The sequence below is a fragment of the Oncorhynchus tshawytscha genome, linkage group LG07, assembly GCF_018296145.1.
Source record: "Oncorhynchus tshawytscha isolate Ot180627B linkage group LG07, Otsh_v2.0, whole genome shotgun sequence".
NCBI classification, from domain to species: Eukaryota; Metazoa; Chordata; class Actinopteri; order Salmoniformes; family Salmonidae; genus Oncorhynchus; species Oncorhynchus tshawytscha.
Window position 1 is genome coordinate 75,656,285 of NC_056435.1, and position 25,324 is coordinate 75,681,608.

General features: G+C 44.7%; 1 pseudogene; it reads left to right on the forward strand.

Moving 5' to 3' along the window:
• The window catches only part of LOC121846745, a 171,846-nt pseudogene that overhangs the window by 64,174 nt on the left and 82,348 nt on the right, over nt 1–25,324 (forward strand).

A 25,324-nucleotide genomic window follows, 5' to 3' on the forward strand; every position in this document is an offset into this window, starting at 1 on the left:
TGTATATAATGTGTTGGTGTGTATATAATGTGTGTATATAATGTGTTGGTGTGTATATAATGTGTGTATGTAATGTGTTGGTGTGTATATAATGTGTGTATATAATGTGTTGGTGTGTATATAATGTGTGTATATAATGTGTGTATATAATGTGTTGGTGTGTATATAATGTGTGTATATAATGTGTTGGTGTGTATAGAATGTGTGTATATAATGTGTTGGTGTGTATATAATGTGTATATAATGTGTGTATATAATGTGTTAGTGTGTATATAAAATGTTAGTGTGTATATAATGTGTTGGTGTGTATGTAATGTGTTGGTGTGTGTAATGTGTTGGTGTGTATATAATGTGTTGGTGTGTATATAATGTGTTGGTGTGTATATAATGTGTGTATATAATGTGTTGGTGTGTATATAATGTGTGTATGTAATGTGTTGGTGTGTATATTATGTGTTGGTGTGTATATAATGTGTTGGTGTGTATGTAATGTGTGTATATAATGTGTTGTTGTGTATATAATGTGTTTGGTGTGTATATAATGTGTGTATATAATGTGTTGGTGTGTATATAATGTGTTGGTGTGTATAATGTGTGTATATAATGTGTTGGTGTGTATATAATGTGTATGTAATGTGTTGGTGTGTATATAATGTGTTGGTGTGTATATAATGTGTATATAATGTGTTGGTGTGTATATAATGTGTGTATATAATGTGTTGGTGTGTATATAATGTGTATGTAATGTGTTGGTGTGTATATAATGTGTTGGTGTGTATATAATGTGTATATAATGTGTTGCTGTGTATATAATGTGTGTATATAATGTGTTGGTGTGTATATAATGTGTGTATGTAATGTGTTGGTGTGTATATAATGTGTTGGTGTGTATATAATGAGTTGGTGTGTATATAATGTGTTGGTGTGTATATAATGTGTTGGTGTGTATATAATGTGTTGGTGTGTATATAATGTGTATGTAATGTGTTGGTGTGTATATAATGTGTGTATATAATGTGTTGGTGTGTATATAATGTGTTGGTGTGTATATAATGTGTGTATATAATGTGTTGGTGTGTATATAATGTGTTGGTGTGTATATAATGTGTTGGTGTGTATATAATGTGTTGGTGTGTATGTAATGTGTGTATATAATGTGTTGGTGTGTATATAATGTGTTGGTGTGTATATAATGTGTGTATGTAATGTGTTGGTGTGTATGTAATGTGTTGGTGTGTATATAATGTGTTGGTGTGTATGTAATGTGTGTATATAATGTGTTGGTGTGTATATAATGTGTTGGTGTGTATAATGTGTGTATATAATGTGTTGGTGTGTATATAATGTGTTGGTGTGTATGTAATGTGTGTATATAATGTGTTGGTGTGTATATAATGTGTTGGTGTGTATAATGTGTGTATATAATGTGTTGGTGTGTATATAATGTGTTGGTATGTAATGTGTTGGTGTGTATATAATGTGTTGGTGTGTATATAATGTGTGTATATAATGTGTGTATATAATGTGTTGGTGTGTATATAATGTGTTGGTGTGTATATAATGTGTGTATATAATGTGTTGGTGTGTATATAATGTGTTGGTGTGTATATAATGTGTTGGTGTGTATATAATGTGTGTATATAATGTGTTGGTGTGTATATAATGTGTGTATGTAATGTGTTGGTGTGTATATAATGTGTGTATATTATGTGTTGGTGTGTATATAATGTGTTGGTGTGCATGTAATGTGTGTATATAATGTGTTGGTGTGTATATAATGTGTGTATATAATGTGTTGGTGTGTATATAATGTGTTGGTGTGTATAATGTGTGTATATAATGTGTTGGTGTGTATATAATGTGTATGTAATGTGTTGGTGTGTATATAATGTGTTGGTGTGTATATAATGTGTATATAATGTGTTGGTGTGTATATAATGTGTGTATATAATGTGTTGGTGTGTATATAATGTGTGTATATAATGTGTTGGTGTGTATATAATGTGTATGTAATGTGTTGGTGTGTATATAATGTGTTGGTGTGTATATAATGTGTATATAATGTGTTGGTGTGTATATAATGTGTGTATATAATGTGTTGGTGTGTATATAATGTGTGTATGTAATGTGTTGGTGTGTATATAATGTGTTGGTGTGTATATAATGAGTTGGTGTGTATATAATGTGTTGGTGTGTATATAATGTGTTGGTGTGTATATAATGTGTTGGTGTGTATATAATGTGTATGTAATGTGTTGGTGTGTATATAATGTGTGTATATAATGTGTTGGTGTGTATATAATGTGTTGGTGTGTATATAATGTGTTGGTGTGTATATAATGTGTATATATAATGTGTTGGTGTGTATATAATGTGTTGGTGTGTATATAATGTGTTGGTGTGTATGTAATGTGTGTATATAATGTGTTGGTGTGTATATAATGTGTTGGTGTGTATATAATGTGTGTATGTAATGTGTTGGTGTGTATATAATGTGTTGGTGTGTATATAAATTGTTGGTGTGTATATAATGTGTTGGTGTGTATGTAATGTGTGTATATAATGTGTTGGTGTGTATATAATGTGTTGGTGTGTATATAATGTGTGTATGTAATGTGTTGGTGTGTATATAATGTGTTGGTGTGTATATAATGTGTTGGTGTGTATATAATGTGTTGGTGTGTATAATGTGTGTATATAATGTGTTGGTGTGTATATAATGTGTTGGTGTGTATATAATGTGTTGGTGTGTATGTAATGTGTGTATATAATGTGTTGGTGTGTATATAATGTGTTGGTGTGTATAATGTGTGTATATAATGTGTTGGTGTGTATATAATGTGTATGTAATGTGTTGGTGTGTATATAATGTGTTGGTGTGTATATAATGTGTTAATCTGTATATAATGTGTTGGTGTGTATATAATGTGTGTATATAATGTGTTGGTGTGTATATAATGTGTTGGTGTGTATATAATGTGTGTATGTAATGTGTTGGTGTGTATATAATGTGTTGGTGTGTATATAATGTGTTGGTGTGTATATAATGTGTTGGTGTGTATATAATGTGTTGGTGTGTATATAATGTGTGTATATAATGTGTTGGTGTGTATATAATGTGTGTATGTAATGTGTTGGTGTGTATATAATGTGTGTATATAATGTGTTGGTGTGTATATAATGTGTGTATATAATGTGTTGGTGTGTATATAATGTGTGTATGTAATGTGTTGGTGTGTATATAACGTGTGTATATAATGTGTTGGTGTGTATATAATGTGTGTATATAATGTGTGTATATAATGTGTTGGTGTGTATATAATGTGTGTATATAATGTGTTGGTGTGTATAGAATGTGTGTATGTAATGTGTTGGTGTGTATGTAATGTGTTGGTGTGTATATAATGTGTTGGTGTGTTTATAATGTGTTGGTGTGTATATGTGTTGGTGTGTATATAATGTGTTGGTGTGTATATAATGTGTTGGTGTGTGTATGTAATGTGTGTATATAATGTGTTGGTGTGTATATAATGTGTTGGTGTGTATATAATGTGTTGGTGTGTATATAATGTGTGTATATAATGTGTTGGTGTGTATATAATGTGTGTATGTAATGTGTTGGTGTGTATATAATGTGTGTATATAATGTGTTGGTGTGTATATAATGTGTGTATATAATGTGTGTATATAATGTGTTGGTGTGTATATAATGTGTGTATATAATGTGTGTATGTAATGTGTTGGTGTGTATGTAATGTGTTGGTGTGTATATAATGTGTTGGTGTGTATATAATGTGTTGGTGTGTATATAATGTGTTGGTGTGTATATAATGTGTTGGTGTGCATATAATGTTTGTATGTAATGTGTTGGTGTGTATGTAATGTGTGTATATAATGTGTTGGTGTGTATATAATGTGTTGGTGTGTATATAATGTGTTGGTGTGTATATAATGTGTTGGTGTGTATATGTGTTGGTGTGTATATAATGTGTGTATATAATGTGTTGGTGTGTATATAATGTGTGTATATAATGTGTTGGTGTGTATATAATGTGTGTATATAATGTGTTGGTGTGTATATAATGTGTGTATATAATGTGTTGGTGTGTATATAATGTGTTGGTGTGTATATAATGTGTGTATATAATGTGTTGGTGTGTATATAATGTGTTAATGTGTATATAATGTGTTGGTATGTATGTAATGTGTATATAATGTGTTGGTGTGTATATAATGTGTATATAATGTGTTGGTGTGTATATAATGTGTATATAATGTGTTGGTGTGTATATAATGTGTATATAATGTGTTGGTGTGTATATAATGTGTTGGTATGTTTGTAATGTGTATATAATGTGTATATAATGTTTTCTGTTCCTAGGTTGGATCAATGCAGTTCTGACTCCAGTGGACACGCTGGCCTTTTCCGGACACTTTGTCCACAACCTGAGTGTTGAAATGCAGATGAGGTGAGAACATCACTAGTTTCGATGAGGAGGTGGAGACTCCACTTTAACGGACGAGACAAAACCTTCAGCTGTGAGGTCACAACGTTTATTCTCCCAGGTAAAGCACATAGTTTATCTGAAGTTATTTTCCATCTCTTTGTGTCGTCTTCTCCCCCTCCCAGAGCGTACGAGGTGGAGAAGCGTCTCAAGGTGAATTGTCTGACTCCGTTCCCCAACTTTGAGACTGCCTGCTGGTACGTGGGCCGACACCTGCTGGAGAGGTTTAAAGGTACACTATTTATTTTATAACTTTCCCACTTCACGTCTGTCTGGTTTTAACTTCACGTCTGTCTGGTTTTAACTTCACGTCTGTCTGGTTTTAACTTCACGTCTGTCTCGTTTTAACTTCACTTCTGTCTGGTTTTAACTTGATTTCTGTCTGGTTTTAACTTCTGTCTGGTTTTAGCTTCGCGTCTGTCTGGTTTTAACTTCACGTCTGTCTGGTTTTAACTCCATGACTATCTAAGGTTCATCTCATAGCTGCTTGTACTATTTGGTTTTAATACACCACACCTTGGTTTCGATACACAACTATTTGGTTTTCAATCCACGACTACTAGTGTATGGGGAGGACTTTGGGTCTGTGACTATTGACTAGCGGTACAATGCGTTTCCTGTTCCCCTGGTGGTAGATAGCGTGTGTTCTCCCTACGGTCTGCTCAGCAGATGAGGAGTTGGATGCTCTAATATTATTACAGTCATTTAACGTCTGCTTGGCGTCGTTCACAGATGATTAGGGTCAAAAGGCCTGGCACAGTTACAATCACTAGTTCAATTACTGCTCTCTGTCTCGCTCTCTGTCTCGCTCTCTGTCTCTCTCTCTCTCTCTGTCTCGCTCTCTGTCTCTCTCTCTGTCTCGCTCTCTGTCTCGCTCTCTGTCTCTCTCTCTGTCTCTCTCTCTGTCTCTCTCTCTGTCTCTCTCTCTGTCTCGCTCTGTCTCGCTCTCTGTCTCGCTCTCTGTCTCGCTCTCTGTCTCGCTCTCTGTCTCTCTCTCTGTCTCGCTCTCTGTCTCGCTCTCTGTCTCGCTCTCTGTCTCGCTCTCTGTCTCGCTCTCTGTCTCGCTCTCTGTCTCGCTCTCTGTCTCGCTCTCTGTCTCGCTCTCTGTCTCGCTCTCTGTCTCGCTCTCTGTCTCGCTCTCTGTCTCGCTCTCTGTCTCGCTCTCTGTCTCGCTCTCTGTCTCGCTCTCTGTCTCTCTGTCTCTCTCTCTCTCTCTCTCTCTCTGTCTCACTCTCTCTCTCTCTCTCGCTCTCTGTCTCTCTCTCTGTCTCGCACTCTGTCTCGCTCTCTGTCTCGCTCTCTGTCTCGCTCTCTCTGTGTGATTTAACTCCTCTCAGCTGGCCACAGTGCTCTGTTTACATTTCCACTGAATGCTTTTTCTCTCTCTGCTGTACTGTAGCCGGATTGCCTTCTTAAAATAACATTGCCAACATACTGTAGGTTGTGTCCACAATGGCAACCAATTCTCTATATAGTGCACTACTCACTACCAGGTCCCATAGGGCTGGTAGTGCCCTATGTAGGGAATATGGTGCAGTCTTAAGAACACAGGGGTTTCTTACCCATTATTCTCTTCAGGAGAATAGTTCTAATGTCCAGGTCATATCTATCTCTACGTCAGGGATCCTTGTCTTAGTACAGGACTGTATTTTGGTGAGGTGAACATGGCTCATATAATGTTATAGGAGAGATATCTGATCTAAACAACACATTCTATCTGAACGTTCCTGAACATCCTCTTTGACTAACCCCACCCACCTGACAGGGTTCCATCTCTTTTCATGTTATTAACTAGCAGCAGAGTTTGTGGATGTATTTCCTGTCTATCAGTGTAGAGACAGCCTTCACAGACAGACAGCTCGAGGTAGCCTTCGCAGACAGACAGCTAGCTAGAGGCAGCCTTCGCAGACAGACAGCTAGTTCCAGGCAGCCTTCACAGACAGACAGCTTGAGATAGACAGCTCGAGGCAGCCTTCGCAGACAGACAGACAGCTCGAGGCAGCCTTCGCAGACAGACAGCTTGAGATAGACAGACAGCTCGAGGCAGCCTTCGCAGACAGACAGACAGCTCGAGGCAGCCTTCGCAGACAGACAGACAGCTCGAGGCAGCCTTCGCAGACAGACAGACAGCTCGAGGCAGCCTTCGCAGACAGACAGACAGCTCGAGGCAGCCTTCGCAGACAGACAGACAGCTCGAGGCAGCCTTCGCAGACAGACAGACAGCTCGAGGCAGCCTTCGCAGACAGACAGACAGCTCGAGGCAGCCTTCGCAGACAGACAGACAGCTCGAGGCAGCCTTCGCAGACAGACAGACAGCTCGAGGCAGCCTTCGCAGACAGACAGACAGCTCGAGGCAGCCTTCGCAGACAGACAGACAGCTCGAGGCAGCCTTCGCAGACAGACAGACAGCTCGAGGCAGCCTTCGCAGACAGACAGACAGCTCGAGGTAGCCTTCGCAGACAGACAGACAGCTCGAGGCAGCCTTCGCAGACAGACAGACAGCTCGAGGCAGCCTTCGCAGACAGACAGACAGCTCGAGGCAGCCTTCGCAGACAGACAGACAGCTCGAGGCAGCCTTCGCAGACAGACAGACAGCTCGAGGCAGCCTTCGCAGACAGACAGCTTGAGATAGACAGACAGCTCGAGGCAGCCTTCGCAGACAGACAGACAGCTCGAGGCAGCCTTCGCAGACAGACAGACAGCTCGAGGCAGCCTTCGCAGACAGACAGACAGCTCGAGGCATGCAACTAGAAGCATGAGTCTGAATTAAACAGCCTTCAGCTTGCAGTAACATGTTCCAGGATGCACTACTCAGATGTTATAGGGATTGTTTTCTGTTATTAAACCAGAATGGATCCAGTTTCAACAACTTTGTGGAGTCGGTAAACAGAGTTATATTTTCCTTGCTGTGTATGAAATGTGTGGTGACAAGGCTCTGAATGTAGATGTGTTGTGATTGGTTAAATACTGACAGCAGTTAGGCTAGAGGGCGCCGTTATCTGACAGCACAAAGAGGCTTTTATGAAACATCACAGCTCTGTACGGCTCCTGACTTCAGCTCCATCAATGTTAAACAAGTGAATGAACAGAACCCGTTAAGTCCATTAATTAAACCTTTATTTCATCAGATTGTCCCATTGAGGTTAAAATACCTCTTCACCAAGGGAGAGCTGTCTGACCTCTTTACCAAGTGAGAGCTGTCAGACCTCTTCACCAAGGGAGAGCTGTCAGACCTCTTCACCGAGGGAGAGCTGTCAGACCTCTTCACCGAGGGAGAGCTGCCTGACCTCTTCACCGAGGGAGAGCTGTCAGACCTCTTTACCGAGGGAGAGCTGTCAGACCTCTTTACCGAGGGAAAGCTGCCTGACCTCTTTACCGAGGGAGAGCTGCCTGACCTCTTCACCGAGGGAGAGCTGTCAGACCTCTTCACCGAGGGAGAGCTGTCAGACCTCTTCACCGAGGAGAGCTGTCTGACCTCTTCACCGAGGGAGAGCTGTCTGACCTCTTCACCGAGGGAGAGCTGTCTGACCTCTTCACCGAGGGAGAGCTGTCTGACCTCTTCACCGAGGGAGAGCTGTCTGACCTCTTCACCGAGGGAGAGCTGTCTGACCTCTTCACCGAGGGAGAGCTGTCTGACCTCTTCACCGAGGGAGAGCTGTCTGACCTCTTCACCGAGGGATTGCTGTCTGACCTCTTCACCGAGGGATTGCTGTCTGACCTCTTCACCGAGGGAGAGCTGTCTGACCTCTTCACCGAGGGAGAGCTGTCTGACCTCTTCACCGAGGGAGAGCTGTCTGACCTCTTCACCGAGGGAGAGCTGTCTGACCTCTTCACCGAGGGAGAGCTGTCTGACCTCTTCACCGAGGGAGAGCTGTCTGACCTCTTCACCGAGGGAGAGCTGTCTGACCTCTTCACCGAGGGAGAGCTGTCTGACCTCTTCACAGAGGGAGAGCTGCCTGACCTCTTCACCGAGGGAGAGCTGTCTGACCTCTTCACCGAGGGAGAGCTGTCTGACCTCTTCACCGAGGGAGAGCTGTCTGACCTCTTCACCGAGGGAGAGCTGTCTGACCTCTTCACAGAGGGAGAGCTGTCTGACCTCTTCACAGAGGGAGAGCTGTCTGACCTCTTCACCGAGGGAGAGCTGTCTGACCTCTTCACCGAGGGAGAGCTGTCTGACCTCTTCACCGAGGGAGAGCTGTCTGACCTCTTCACCGAGGGAGAGCTGTCTGACCTCTTCACCGAGGGAGAGCTGTCTGACCTCTTCACCGAGGGAGAGCTGTCTGACCTCTTCACCGAGGGAGAGCTGTCTGACCTCTTTACCGAGGGAGTGCTGTCAGACCTCTTTACCGAGGGAGAGCTGTCAGACCTCTTTACCGAGGGAGAGCTGTCAGCCCTGTTAGAGGCTGTCAACATGTGTTTTAACAGTATTCTGTCTTGTTTCAGGTTTACACAAGGCCAACAGACAGCCAGCTGCCTACCTGATCCATGGAGCTAAGATCATCAATGGAGCCTTCAGGGCCTGGACTAAGAAACAGGCAAGTTTGGTTTCCTCCTTTACATCTATTACAACTATATACCTTCAAATACCTGCTACTCTACTTGACCAAAAGTATGTGGACACCTGCTGGTCAAACATCTCATTCCAAAATCATGGCCATTAATATGGAGTTTGCTGCTATTACAGCCTCCACTCTTCGGGAAGGCTTTCCACTAGATGTTGGAACACTGCTGTGGGGACTTGCTTCCATTTAGCCACAAGAGCATTAGTGAGGTCGGGCACTGATGTTGGGTGATTAGACCTGGCTCGCAGTCGGCATTCTAATTCATCATAAAGGTGTTCATTGGGGTTGAGGTCAGGGCTCAGTCTAGTTCTTCTACACCGATCTTTGTGCATGGGGGCATTGCCATGTTGAAACAGGAAAGGGCCTTCCCCAAACCTTTGCTACAAAGTTGGAGGCACAGAATCATCTACAATGTCATTGTATGCTGTAGCGTTAAGATTTCCCTTCACTGGAACTAAGGGGCCTGAACCTTGAAAAACAGCCCCAGACCATTATTCCTACTCCACCAAACTTTACAGTTGACACTATGCATTCGGAAAGGTGGCATCCTACGACAGGGCCAAGTTGAAAGTCACTGAACTTTTCTGTAAAGCCATTCTACTGTCAATGTTTGTCTATGGAGATTACATGGCTGTGTGCTCGATTTTTATACACCTGTCAGCAACGGGTGTGGCTGAACTAGCCGAATCCACTCATTTGAAGGGGTGTCCACATACGTTCTTATATATTGTGTATAATCTGAAATATAAATCCATATTTAACTGCGTTGTCAACGTGTCGTTCCTCCAGGCTCTGTTAGAACACGAGGATGAGCTTCCAGAGAACATGAAGCCCACTCAGCTCATCAAGGACCTGGCCAAGGAGATCAGGATCTCAGAGGTATGACTTCTTACCCTGTTCTGCTGCCCTGTTCTACTGCCCTGTTCTACTGCCCTGTTCTACTGCCCTGTTCTACTGCCCTATTATGCTGCCCTGTTCTGCTGCCCTGTTCTACTGCCCTGTTCTACTGCCCTGTTCTACTGCCCTATTATGCTGCCCTGTTCTGCTGCCCTGTTCTACTGCCCTGTTCTACTGCCCTGTTCTACTGCCCTGTTCTACTGCCCTATTATGCTGCCCTGTTCTACTGCCCTGTTCTACTGCCCTATTATGCTGCCCTGTTCTACTGCCCTGTTCTGCTGCCCTGTTCTGCTGCCCTGTTCTGCTGCCCTGTTCTACTGCCCTATTATGCTGCCCTGTTCTACTGCCCTGTTCTACTGCCCTGTTCTACTGCCCTGTTCTGCTGCCCTGTTCTACTGCCCTATTATGCTGCCCTGTTCTACTGCCCTATTATGCTGCCCTGTTCTACTGCCCTGTTCTACTGCCCTATTATGCTGCCCTGTTCTGCTGCCCTATTCTACTGCCCTGTTCTGCTGCCCTGTTCTACTGCCCTATTATGCTGCCCTGTTCTACTGCCCTGTTCTGCTGCCCTGTTCTACTGCCCTGTTCTGCTGCCCTGTTCTACTGCCCTATTATGCTGCCCTGTTCTACTGCCCTGTTCTGCTGCCCTGTTCTACTGCCCTATTATGCTGCCCTGTTCTGCTGCCCTGTTCTACTGCCCTGTTCTACTGCCCTGTTCTACTGCCCTATTATGCTGCCCTGTTCTGCTGCCCTGTTCTACTGCCCTGTTCTACTGCCCTGTTCTACTGCCCTGTTCTACTGCCCTATTATGCTGCCCTGTTCTACTGCCCTGTTCTACTGCCCTGTTATGCTGCCCTGTTCTACTGGACAGGTTTACAATGGCCTTTGTTGTTGTAGAGACTAGCGATGTAACGATTCACCGATACGCATCGTCCCGGGTTTTTTATTTTTTATTTGATTTATTTCACCTTTATTTAACCAGGTAGGCTAGTTGAGAACAAGTTATCATTTACAACTACGACCTGGCCAAGATAAAGCATAGCTGTGTGAACAGACAACACAGAGTTACTCATTGAGTAAACAATTAACAAGTCAATAACACAGTAGGAAAAAAAAGAGTCTATATACATTGTGTGCAAAAGGCATGAGGATGTAGGCGAATAATTACAATTTAGCAGATTAACACTGGAGTGATAAATGATCAGATGGTCATGTGCAGGTAGAGGTACTGGTGTGCAAAAGAGCAGAAAAGTAAATAAATAAAAACTGTATGGGGATGAGGTAGGTAAAAATGGGTGGGCTATTTACCGATAGACTATGTACAGCTGCAGTGTTCGGTTAGCTGCTCAGATAGCAGATGTTTAAAGTTGGTGAGGGAGATAAAAGTCTCCAACTTCAGCGATTTTTGCAATTTGTTCCAGTCACAGGCAGCAGAGAACTGGAAGGAAAGGCGGCCAAATGAGGTGTTGGCTTTAGGGATGATCAGTGAGATACACCTGCTGGAGCGCGTGCTACGGGTGGGTGTTGCCATCGTGACCAGTGAACTGAGATAAGGTGGAGCTTTACCTAGCATAGACTTGTAGATGACCTGGAGCCAGTGGGTCTGGTGACGAATATGTAGCGAGGGCCAGCCGACTAGAGCATTCAGGTCGCAGTGGTGGGTGGTATAAGGTGCTTTATAAACAAAACGGATGGCACTGTGATAAACTGCATCCAGTTTGCTGAGTAGAGTATTGGAAGCCATTTTGTAGATGACATCGCCGAAGTCGAGGATCGGTAGGATAGTCAGTTTTACTAGGGTAAGTTTGGCGGCGTGAGTGAAGGAGGCTTTGTTGCGGAATAGAAAGCCAACTCTAGATTTGATTTTAGATTGGAGATGTTTGATTTGAGTCTGGAAGGAGAGTTTACAGTCTAACCAGACACCTAGGTACTTATAGATGTCCACATATTCTAGGTTGGAACCATCCAGGGTGGTGATGCTAGTCGGGCGTGCGGGTGCAGGCAGCGAACGGTTGAAAAGCATGCATTTGGTTTTACTAGCGTTTAAGAGCAGTTGGAGGCCACGGAAGGAGTGTTGTATGGCATTGAAGCTCGTTTGGAGGTTAGATAGCACAGTGTCCAAGAAAGGGCCAGAAGTATACAGAATGGTGTCGTCTGCGTAGAGGTGGATCAGGGAATCGCCCGCAGCAAGAGCAACATCATTGATATATACAGAGAAAAGAGTTCAAATGTTTAAGATCTGATTATATAACTGCTGATCAGGTCTAATATTAGATGGAATTCATCTGGCTTCAACTGATCACTGCCCAAACCTGCCCCCCGTCCAACATCACTACTCTGGACGGTTCTGACTTAGAATATGTGAACAACTACAAATACCTAAGTGTCTGACTAGACTGTAAACTCTCCTTACAGACTCACATTAGGCATCTCCAATCCAAAATTAAATCTAGAATCGGCTTCCTATTTCGCAACAAAGCATCCTTCACTCATGCTGCCAACCTTACCCTCGTAAAACTGACCATCCTTCAGATCCTCGACTTCGGGGGTGTCATCTATAAAATATCCTCCAACACTCTACTCAGCAATTTGGATGCAGTCTATCACAGTGCAATCCGTTTTGTCACCAAAGCCTCATATATTACCCACCACTGCGACCTGTACACTCTTGTTGGTTGGCCATCGCTTCATACTCGTCGCCAAACCCGCTGGCTCCAGGTCATCTATAAGTCTTTGCTAGTTAAAGCCTCGCCTTATCTCAGCTCACTGGTCACCATAGCAGCACCCACCTGTGGCACACGCTCCAGCAGGTATATCTCTCTGGTCACCCCCAAAACCAATTCTTCCTTTGGCCGCCTCTCCTTCCAGTTCTCTGCTGCCAATGACTGGAATGAACTACAAAAATCTCTGAAACTGGAAACACTTATCTCCCTCACTAGCTTTAAGCACCAGCTGTCAGAGCAGCTCACAGATTACTGCACCTGTACATAGCCCATCTATATTTAGCCCAAACAACTACCTCTCCCTACTGTATTTATTTATTTTGCTTCTTTGCACCCCATTATTTTTATTTCTACTTTGCACATTCTTCCATTGCAAATCTACCATTCCAGTGTTTTACTTGCTATATTGTATTTACTTTGCCACCATGGCCTTTTTTTGCCTTTACCTCCCTTATCTCACCTCATTTGCTCACATCATATATGATCATATATAGACTTATTCTTCTACTGTATTATTGACTGTACGTTTTATTCCATGTGTAACTCTGTGTTGTTGTTTGTGTCGAACTTCTTTGCTTTGTCTTGGTCAGGTCGCAATTGTAAATGAGAACTTGTTCTCAACTTGCCTACCTGGTTAAATAAAGGTGAAAAAAAATACCTTTTGATCACGTCTAATATTAGATGGAATTTGATTGTTCAGGGTCCCCATCAGAAACAGTTTTGGTCATTTTGATTTAAACAATCAGTATATATATACAGGGTAAAGTTAATTAATTTCATAGCTTGAACAGCAATCACTTTTGCTACCTGTACGGTGTTGGTCGAAGCTGGGGGAGAAAAAGCTGCTTACGCCGTGTCAGTCGACTTCCAAGCGGCCCAAATGGATTATGAGACGGGTGAAATCCAAAGTTGTGCTATATATTAATTGTCTATGTCACAGCACATTTTTTAAGAGTAATATTTTTTATCCCAGTTTACCCCCCTAACATTCCCCTTATTGATAGTGGGGTGGTAGATGCCCAGTTTACCCCCCAACATTCCCTTATTGATAGTGGGATGGTAGATGCCCAGTTTACCCCTAACATTCCCTTATTGATAGTAGGGTGGTAGATGCCCAGTTTACCCCATAACATTCCCCTTATTGATAGTGGGGTGGTAGATGCCCAGCTTACCCCCTAACATTCCCTTATTGATAGTGGGGTGGTAGATGCCCAGTTTACACCCCTAACATTCCCTTATTGATAGTGGGGTGGTAGATGCCCAGTTTACCCCCTCCTAACATTCCCCTTATTGATAGTGGGGTGGTAGATGCCCAGTTTACACCCCCCCTAACATTCCCCTTATTGATAGTGGGGTGGTAGATGCCCAGTTTACCCCCTAACATTCCCCTTATTGATAGTAGGGTGGTAGATGCCCAGTTTACCCCATAACATTCCCCTTATTGATAGTGGGGTGGTAGATGCCCAGCTTACCCCCTCAAATTCCCTTATTGATAGTGGGGTGGTAGATGCCCAGTTTACACCCCTAACATTCCCCTTATTGATAGTGGGGTGGTAGATGCCCAGTTTACACCCCCCCTAACATTCCCCTTATTGATAGTGGGGTGGTAGATGCCCAGTTTACACCCCCCTAACATTCCCTTATTGATAGTGGGGTGGTAGATGCCCAGCTTACCCCTAATATTCCCTTATTGATAGTGGGGTGGTAGATGCCCAGTTTACCCCCTAACATTCCCCTTATTGATAGTGGGGTGGTAGATGCCCAGCTTACCCCTAACATTCCCTAATTGATAGTGGGGTGGTAGATGCCCAGTTTACCCCCTAACATTCCCCTTATTGATTGTGGGGTGGTAGATGCCCAGTTTACCCCCTAACATTCCCTTATTGATTGTGGGGTGGTAGATGCCCAGTTTACCCCCCTAACATTCCCCTTATTGATAGTGGGGTGGTAGATGCCCAGTTTACCCTCCCTAACATTCCCCTTATTGATAGTGGGGTGGAGGATGCCCAGTTTACCCCCCTAACATTCCCTTATTGATAGTGGGGTGGTAGATGCCCAGTTTACACCCCTAACATTCCCTTATTTATAGTGGGGTGGTTGATGCCCAGTTTATCCCCCTAACATTCCCCTTATTGATAGTGGGGTGGTAGATGCCCAGTTTAGCCCCCTAACATTCCCTTATTGATAGTGGGGTGGTAGATACCCAGTTTACCCCCAACATTCCCTTATTGATAGTGGGGTGGTAGATGCCCAGTTTACCCCTAACATTCCCCTATTGATAGTGGGGTGGTAGATGCCCAGTTTACCCCTAACATTCCCTTATTGATAGTGGGGTGGTAGATGCCCAGTTTACCCCCAACATTCCCCTTATTGATAGTGGGGTGGTAGATGCCCAGTTTACCCCCTAACATTCCCCTTATTGATAGTGGGGTGGTAGATGCCCAGTTTACCCCCTAACATTCCCTTATTGATAGTGGGGTGGTAGAAGCCCAGTTTACCCCCAACATTCCCTTATTGATAGTGGGGTGGTAGATGCCCAGTTTACCCCCCTAACATTCCCCTTATTGATAGTGGGGTGGTAGATGCCCGGTTTAGCACCCCTAACATTCCCCTTTTTGATAGTGGGGTGGTAGATGCCCAGTTTACCCCCCTAACATTCCCTTATTAATAGTGGGGTGGTAGATGCCCAGTTTACACCCCTAACATTCCCCTTATTGATAGTGGGGTGGTAGATGCCCAGTTTACCCTCCCTAACATTCCCTTATTGATAGTGGGGTGGTAGATGCCCAGTTTACACCCCCCTAACATTCCCCTTATTGATAGTGGGGTGGTAGATGCCCAGTTTACCCTCCCTAACATTCCCCTTATTGATAGTGGGGTGGTAGATGCCCAGTTTACACCCCCCTAACATTCCCTTATTGATAGTGGGGTGGTAGATGCCCAGTTTACCCCCCCCTAACATTCCCCTTATTGATAGTGGGGTGGTAGATGCCCAGTTTACCCCCAACATTCCCCTTATTGGTAGTGGGGTGGTAGATGCCCAGTTTACCCCCTAACATTCCCTTATTGATAGTGGGGTGGTAGATGCCCAGTTTACCCCCTAACATTCCCCTTATTGATAGTGGGGTGGTAGATGCCCAGTTTACCCCCTAACATTCCCCTTATTGATAGTGGGGTGGTAGATGCCCAGTTTACACCCCTAACATTCCCCTTATTGATAGTGGGGTGGTAGAGTCCCAGTTTACCCCTAACATTCCCCTTATTGATAGTGGGGTGGTAGATGCCCAGTTTACCCTCCCTAACATTCCCTTATTGATAGTGGGGTGGTAGATGCCCAGTTTACACCCCCTAACATTCCCCTTATTGATAGTGGGGTGGTAGATGCCCAGTTTACCCCCCTAACATTCCCCTTGTTGATAGTGGGGTGGTAGATGCCCAGTTTAGCCCCCTAACATTCCCCTTATTGATAGTGGGGTGGTAGATGCCCAGTTTACACCCCCTAACATTCCCCTTATTGATAGTGGGGTGGTAGATGCCCAGTTTACCCCCCTAACATTCCCCTTATTGATAGTGGGGTGGTGGATGCCCAGTTTACTCCCCAACATTCCCCTTATTGATAGTGGGGTGGTAGATGCCCAGTTTACCCCCTAACATTCCCCTTATTGATAGTGGGGTGGTAATGCCCAGTTTACCCCTAACATTCCCCTTATTGATAGTGGGGTGGTAGAAGCCCAGTTTACCCCCAACATTCCCTTTATTGATAGTGGGGTGGTAGAAGCCCAGTTTACCCCCCTAACATTCCCCTTATTGATAGTGGGGTGGTAGATGCCCAGTTTACCCCCAACATTCCCCTTATTGATAGTGGGGTGTTAGATGCCCAGTTTACCCCCCTAACATTCCCCTTATTGATAGTGGGGTGGTAGATGCCCAGTTTACCCCTAACATTCCCTTATTGATAGTGGGGTGGTAGAAGCCCAGTTTACCCCCAACATTCCCCTTATTGATAGTGGGGTGGTAGATGCCCAGTTTACCCCCTAACATTCCCCTTATTGATAGTGGGGTGGTAGAAGCCCAGTTTACCCCCCAACATTCCCCTTATTGATAGTGGGGTGGTAGATGCCCAGTTCACCCCCCTAACATTCCCCTTATTGATAGTGGGGTGGTAGATGCCCGGTTTAGCACCCCTAACATTCCCTTATTGATAGTGGGGTGGTAGATGCCCGGTTTACCCTCCCTAACATTCCCTTATTGATAGTGGGGTGGTAGATGCCCAGTTTACACCCCCCCCTAACATTCCCCTTATTGATAGTGGGGTGGTAGATGCCCAGTTTACCCCCCTAACATTCCCCTTATTGATAGTGGGGTGGTAGATGCCCAGTTTACCCCCAACATTCCCCTTATTGATAGTGGGGTGGTAGATGCCCAGTTTACCCCCTAACATTCCACTTATTGATAGTGGGGTGGTAGATGCCCAGTTTACACCCCTAACATTCCCTTATTGATAGTGGGGTGGTAGATGCCCAGTTTACCCCAAACATTCCCTTATTGATAGTAGGGTGGTAGATGCCCAGTTTACCCCCCCCTAACATTCCCCTTATTGATAGTGGGGTGGTAGATGCCCAGTTTACACCCCTAACATTCCCCTTATTGATAGTGGGGTGGTAGATGCCCAGTTTACCCCTAATAGTCCCCTTATTGATAGTTGGGGTGGTAGATGCCCAGTTTAGCCCCCTAACATTCCCCTTATTGATAGTGGGGTGGTAGATGCCCAGTTTAGCCCCCTAACATTCCCTTATTGATAGTGGGGTGGTAGATGCCCAGTTTACCCCCCTAACATTCCCTTATTGATAGTGGGGTGGTAGATGCCCAGTTTACACCCCTAACATTCCCCTTATTGATAGTGGGGTGGTAGATGCCCAGTTTACCCCCTAATATTCCCCTTATTGATAGTTGGGGTGGTAGATGCCCAGTTTAGCCCCCCTAACATTCCCTTATTGATAGTGGGGTGGTAGATGCCCAGTTTAGCCCCCTAACATTCCCCTTATTGATAGTGGGGTGGTAGATGCCCAGTTTACCCCTAACATTCCCTTATTGATAGTGGGGTGGTAGATGCCCAGTTTACACCCCTAACATTCCCCTTATTGATAGTGGGGTGGTAGATGCCCAGTTTAGCCCCTAACATTCCCCTTATTGATAGTGGGGTGGTAGATGCCCAGTTCCCCCCCTAACATTCCCCTTATTGATAGTGGGGTGGTAGATGCCCAGTTTAGCCCCCTAACATTCCCTTATTGATAGTGGGGTGGTAGATGCCCAGTTTAGCCCCCCTAACATTCCCCTTATTGATAGTGGGGTGGTAGATGCCCAGTTTACCCTCCCTAACATTCCCTTATTGATAGTGGGGTGGTAGATGCCCAGTTTACACCCCCTAACATTCCCCTTATTGATAGTGGGGTGGTAGATGCCCAGTTTACCCCCCCCTAACATTCCCTTATTGATAGTGGGGTGGTAGATGCCCAGTTTACCCCCAACATTCCCTTATTGGTAGTGGGGTGGTAGATGCCCAGTTTACCCCCCTAACATTCCCCTTATTGATAGTGGGGTGGTAGATGCCCAGTTTACCCCCTAACATTCCCTTATTGATAGTGGGGTGGTAGATGCCCAGTTTACCCCCCCTAACATTCCCCTTATTGATAGTGGGGTGGTAGATGCCCAGTTTACACCCCTAACATTCCCCTTATTGATAGTGGGGTGGTAGAGTCCCAGTTTACCCCTAACATTCCCTTATTGATAGTGGGGTGGTAGATGCCCAGTTTACCCTCCCTAACATTCCCTTATTGATAGTGGGGTGGTAGATGCCCAGTTTACCCCCCTAACATTCCCTTATTTATAGTGGGGTGGTAGATGCCCAGTTCCCCCCCCTAACATTCCCTTATTGATAGTGGGGTGGTAGATGCCCAGTTTACCCCCAACATTCCCCTTATTGATAGTGGGGTGGTAGATGCCCAGTTTACCCCTAACATTCCCTTATTGATAGTGGGGTGGTAGATGCCCAGTTTACCCCCTAACATTCCCTTATTTATAGTGGGGTGGTAGAAGCCCAGTTTACCCCCAACATTCCCTTATTGATAGTGGGGTGGTAGATGCCCAGTTTACCCCCCTAACATTCCCCTTATTGATAGTGGGGTGGTAGATGCCCAGTTCCCCCCCCAACATTCCCCTTATTGATAGTGGGGTGGTAGATGCCCAGTTTACCCCTAACATTCCCTTATTGATAGTGGGGTGGTAGAAGCCCAGTTTACCCCCCAACATTCCCCTTATTGATAGTGGGGTGGTAGATGCCCATTTCCCCTAACATTCCCCTTATTGATAGTGGGGTTGTAGATGCCCAGTTCCCCCACCCCTAACATTCCCTTATTGATAGTGGGGTGGTAGATGCCCAGTTTACCCCCCAACATTCCCTTATTGATAGTGGGGTGGTAGATGCCCAGTTTACCCCTAACATTCCCCTTATTGATAGTGGGGTGGTAGATGCCCAGTTTACCCCTAACATTCCCCTTATTGATAGTGGGGTGGTAGAAGCCCAGTTTACCCCCAACATTCCCCTTATTAATAGTGGGGTGGTAGATGCCCAGTTCCCCCCCCTAACATTCCCCTTATTGATAGTGGGGTTGTAGATGCCCAGTTCCCCCTAACATTCCCTTATTGATAGTGGGGTGGTAGATGCCCAGTTTACCTCCCTAACATTCCCTTATTGATAGTGGGGTGGTAGATGCCCAGTTTACCCCCTAACATTCCCCTTATTGATAGTGGGGTGGTAGAAGCCCAGTTTACCCCCCAACATTCCCCTTATTGATAGTGGGGTGGTAGATGCCCAGTTTACCCCTAACATTCCCCATATTGATTTTGGGGTGGTAGATGCCCAGTTTACCCCTAACATTCCCTTATTGATAGTGGGGTGGTAGATGCCCAGTTTACCCCTAACATTCCCCTTATTGATAGTGGGGTGGTAGATGCCCGGTTTAGCACCCCTAACATTCCCTTATTGATAGTGGGGTGGTAGATGCCCAGTTTACCCTCCCTAACATTCCCCTTATTGATAGTGGGGTGGTAGATGCCCAGTTTACACTCCTAACATTCCCCTTTTTGATAGTGGGGTGGTAGATGCCGAGTTTACCCCCCCCAACATTCCCCTTATTGATAGTGGGGTGGTAGATTCCCAGTTTACCCCCCTAACATTCCACTTATTGATAGTGGGGTGGTAGATGCCCAGTTTACACCCCTAACATTCCCCTTATTGATAGTGGGGTGGTAGATGCCCAGTTTACCCCCAACATTCCCTTATTGATAGTGGGGTGGTAGATGCCCAGTTTACCCCCCCTAACATTCCCTTATTGATAGTGGGGTGGTAGATGCCCAGTTTACACCCCTAACATTCCCCTTATTGATAGTGGGGTGGTAGATGCCCAGTTTAGCCCCCTAACATTCCCTTATTGATAGTGGGGTGGTAGATGCCCAGTTTACCCCCTAACATTCCCTTATTGATAGTGGGGTGGTAGATGCCCAGTTTAGCCCCCTAACATTCCCCTTATTGATAGTGGGGTGGTAGATGCCCAGTTTAGCCCCCTAACATTCCCCTTATTGATAGTGGGGTGGTAGATGCCCAGTTTAGCCCCCATAACATTCCCTTATTGATAGTGGGGTGGTAGATGCCCAGTTTAGCCCCTAACATTCCCTTATTGATAGTGGGGTGGTAGATGCCCAGTTTAGCCCCCTAACATTCCCCTTATTGATAGTGGGGTGGTAGATGCCCAGTTTACCCCCCTAACATTCCCTTATTGATAGTGGGGTGGTAGATGCCCAGTTTACACCCCTAACATTCCCTTATTGATAGTGGGGTGGTAGATGCCCAGTTTACCCCCTAATATTCCCTTATTGATTTTTGGGGTGGTAGATGCCCAGTTTAGCCCCCCTAACATTCCCTTATTGATAGTGGGGTGGTAGATGCCCAGTTTAGCCCCCTAACATTCCCTTATTGATAGTGGGGTGGTAGATGCCCAGTTTAGCCCCCCTAACATTCCCCTTATTGATAGTGGGGTGGTAGATGTCCAGTTTAGCCCCTAACATTCCCTTATTGATAGTGGGGTGGTAGATGCCCAGTTTAGCCCCCTAACATTCCCTTATTGATAGTGGGGTGGTAGATGTCCAGTTTAGCCCCCTAACATTCCCCTTATTGATAGTGGGGTGGTAGATGCCCAGTTTAGCCACTACATACACCATAGACATAATATACACTACCGGTCATACCTTTTAGAAAACCTACTCATTCAAGTGTTTTTCTTTATTTTTACTCTTTTCTACATTGTAGAATAATGGATATAAGGACATCAGTAAACATGTGTTTACTATAAAATAGCATTGTATCTGGTCAAGAAATGTTTTTCAAAAGTTTACTAAGTGTTTGTTACAGGCTGATTGGTCAGCTATTTGAGCCAGTAAAGGGGGCTTTACTATTCTTAGGTAGTGGAATGACTTTAGCTTCCCTCCAGGCCTGAGGACACACACTTTCTACTAGGCTTAAATTGAATATGTGGCAAAAAGGAGTGGCAATATTATCCTCTTCCACACTCACTTTACAGAATTCAAAATTACCATGCTTGTCTTTCATAATTTCGTCAGTTATATTTGGATGTGTAGTGTCTGTGATTGTTGCTGGCATGTCATGCCTAATTTTGCTAATCTTGCCAATTAAAAAATATGTTAAAGTAGTTGCCAATATCAGTGATGAATGAGTCATCTGATTTTATGAATGACAGAGCTTAGTTTGCCTTTCTTCCCCAAATGTAATTTAAGGTGCTTTTTAATATCATTCTTTATGTAATTTATCTTTGTTTCATAGTGTAGTTTCTTCTTTTTAATTCAGTTTAGTCACATGATTTCTCAACTTGCAGTACGTTTGCCAATCGGTTGTGCAGCCAGACTTTTTCGCCGTTCCTTTGGCCTCATCCATCTCAACCACACAATGTTTAAATTCCTCATCAATCCACAGGGATTTAACTGGTTTTACAGTCATTTTCTTAATGGGTTCATGTTTATTAGTAACTGGAATAAGACATTTCATTAATGTGTCCAGTGCAGCGTCTGGTTGCTCCTCATTACACACCACAGACCAGCAGAGTCTGGTTGCTCCTCATTACACACCACAGACCAGCAGAGTCTGGTTGCTCCTCATTACACACCACAGACCAGCAGTCTGGTTGCTCCTCATTACACACTACGGACCAACAACTATTCTTTACATCAACAACATAGGAATCACTACAAAACTTATTGTATGACCTCTTATACACTATATTAGGCCCAGCATGACCTCTTATACACTATATTAGGCCCAGCCTGACCTCTTATACACTATATTAGGCCCAGCCTGTCCTCTTATACACTATATTATGCCCAGCCTGTCCTCTTATACACTATATTATGCCCAGCCTGTCCTCTTATACACTATATTAGGCCCAGCCTGACCTCTTGTACACTATATTATGCCCAGCCTGTCCTCTTATACACTATATTAGGCCCAGCCTTTGGAACTGTGGTTTTCCTAGATATGGCTACTATATTGTGATCACTACATCCTATGGATCTGGATACTGCTTTACAGCACATTTCTGCAGCATTAGTAAAGATGTGATCAATGCATGTTGATGATTTAATTCCTGTTCTGTTTGTAACTACCCTGGTAGGTTGACTGAACCTGAACCAGGATGCAGGCACTGGTTACAGTTTGAAGCTTTTCCTTGAGTGGGCAGCTTGTTGAAGCCAGTCAATATTAGGTCACCCAGATAATATACACTCAAAAACGTATGTGGACACCTGCACATTGAACATATCATTCCAAAATGATGGGCATTAATATGGAGTTGGTCCCCCTTCTGCTGCTATAACAGCCTCCACTCTTCTGGGAAGGCTTTCCACTAGATGTTGGAACATTGCTTCTATAACAGCCTCCACACTTCTGGGAAGGCTTTCCACTAGATGTTGGAACATTGCTGCTATAACAGCCTCCACTCTTCTGGGAAGGCTTTCCACTAGATGTTGGAACATTGCTTCTATAACAGTCTCCACTCTTCTGGGAAGGCTTTCCACTAGATGTTGGAACATTGCTGCTATAGCAGTCTCCACTCTTCTGGGAAGGCTTTCCACTAGATGTTGGAACATTCCTGCTATAGCAGTCTCCACTCTTCTGGGAAGGCTTTCCACTAGATGTTAGAACATTGCTGTGGGGACTTGCTTCCATTCAGCCACAAGAGCATTAGTGAGGTCGGACACTGATGTTAGGCGATTAGGCCTGGCTCGCAGTCGGCGTTCCAATTCATCCCAAAGGTGCTCGATGGGGTTGAGGTTAGGGCTCTGTGCATGCCAGCCAAGTTCTTTCAGACTGATCTTGACAAACAACTTCTGTATGGACCTCGCTTGTGCATTCTGAAACTGGAAAGGGCCTTCCCCAAACTGTTACCACAAAGTTGGAAACACAGAATCTACTAGAATGTCATTGTATAATGTAAAGATTTCCCATCACTGAAACTAAGGGGCCTAAGCGCGAACCATGAAAAACAGCCCCAGACCATTATTCCTCTTCCACCAAACTTTACAGTGAGCACTATGCGTTGGCAAGTAGCATTCTCCTGAAATCCGCCTAACCCACCGGACTGCCAGATGGTAAAGCTTGATTCATCACTCCAGAGAATGCGTTTCCACAGCTCCAGAGTCCAATTGCAGAGATCTTTACACCACTCCAGCCGACGCTTGGCATTGCGCATAGTGATCTTAGTCTTGTGTGCGGCTGCTCAGCCATGGAAACCCATTTCCTGTTGCTTCCAGAGGCAGTTTAGTACTCGGTAGTGAGTGCTCCACTTGAGGACAGACACATTTTACGCGCTTCAGCGCTAAGCGGTTCTGTTCTGGGAGCTTGTGTGGCCTACCACTTCACGGCTGAGCCGTTGTTGTTCCTAGACGTGCTTCACAATAACAGCACTTACAGTTGACCGGGGGAAGCTCTAGCAGGGCAGAAACTTGGCTAACTGACTAGTTGGAAAGGTTTCATCCTATGACGGTGACTCATTGAAAGTCACTGAGATATTCAGTAAGGCCATTCTACTGCCAATGTCAGAATGGGTGTGGCTGTAATAGCCGAATCCACTAATTTGAAGTGGTGTCCACATACTTTTGGCCATGTAGTGTATCTCTTTTTATATCAAATATATTATCAAGCATTTCGCACATATTAACCAGATGCTGACTGTTAGCACTTGTATCTAGTCCATGTATCTAGATACGTATGGTACCAGTCCATGTATCTAGATACGTATGGTTCCTGTATGGTACCAGTCCATGTATCTAGATACTGTGGCAAACCTCTTCAAGGTTAGGAGCGTTTGTCACAAACTAAGTGGTAAACTGTCACCAAATCACCCAAGAATGAGAGTTCTTTCGAACAGGACAGTACCTGTGTTTTGTTTCTCCATCCTGGTCCACCCAGGCCGTAGGCGAGGTCAAGGATAGCAGGGTTCGGTACACGAATCGGGTTCTCGGTAGGTCCAGGTCCAAACGCCAACAGGTAAGTCCAAAACAATCCAGCTCATACACGGTAAATCCAGCCAATCTCTATAGTCTCTTTCTCTATTGTTCATAGCTCCTTCCAGCACTCTCTCTACCTCTTCCTGGTTTTTCTTGACCCTTTATCTGTGAGTCGGCTCCACCTTCTGAGGGTTCCCTTTGCTTCTGGGACTTGTAGTTTTGGCGGTCGGCCATTTTGTGATCTGTAGTTCTGACAGGGGTGGCCATTTTAGTGATCGGGCAGAGCCCGTTTATTAGTTCTGCTCTCACATATCTGCCACTTATCACTCGACCCCTTCTTTGCCACATATCTCTCCCTAGATCCGACCCCTAGGTCGGGCTACCGCAGCAAAATATGCATGCATGCGGGATAACCCATCCACGTTTCCCATTTCCTTCCCTGCTCTGTGTTTCAAGTCAAAATGAAACGGTTGGAGACTCAAAACCACCGCATCACCCGAGCGTTCTTTCTTTAGCCCTATGCATCCAGGTGAGTGGGGCATGGTCACTGATGAGGGTGAAGTGGCGCCCCAGCAGGTAGTACTTCAGGCTTTCTAGAGCCCACTTTACTGCCAGCGCCTCTTTCTCAACGACTGAGTAGTTGGTTTCCCGTGGTTCCAGCTTCCTGCTTAAAAACAGGATGGGGTGTTCTACCCCTTCTACCTCTTGGGATAGCACTGCTCCCAAGCCGACCTCTGAGGCATCTGTCTGAACCACAAACTCTTTCTCAAAGTCTGGTACCACCAGCACTGGGTTACAGCAGAGAGCCTCCTGTAATGTCCTAAACGCTTTGGTGGCCCTTTCATCCCATTTGACCATGTTTGGCCCTCTGGCTCTAGTCATGTCGGTAAGTGGGGCGGCCACTGTGGCATAACTTGGGATGAACTTCCGGTAGTAACCGGTCAGCCCTAGGAAGGCTCGGACCTGCTTCTTATTTACTGGTTTCGGCCATTCTCTAATTGCCTTCACCTTCTTATGTTGGGGTTTGATTAACCCTCTTCCTACAGTGTATCCCAGATACTCT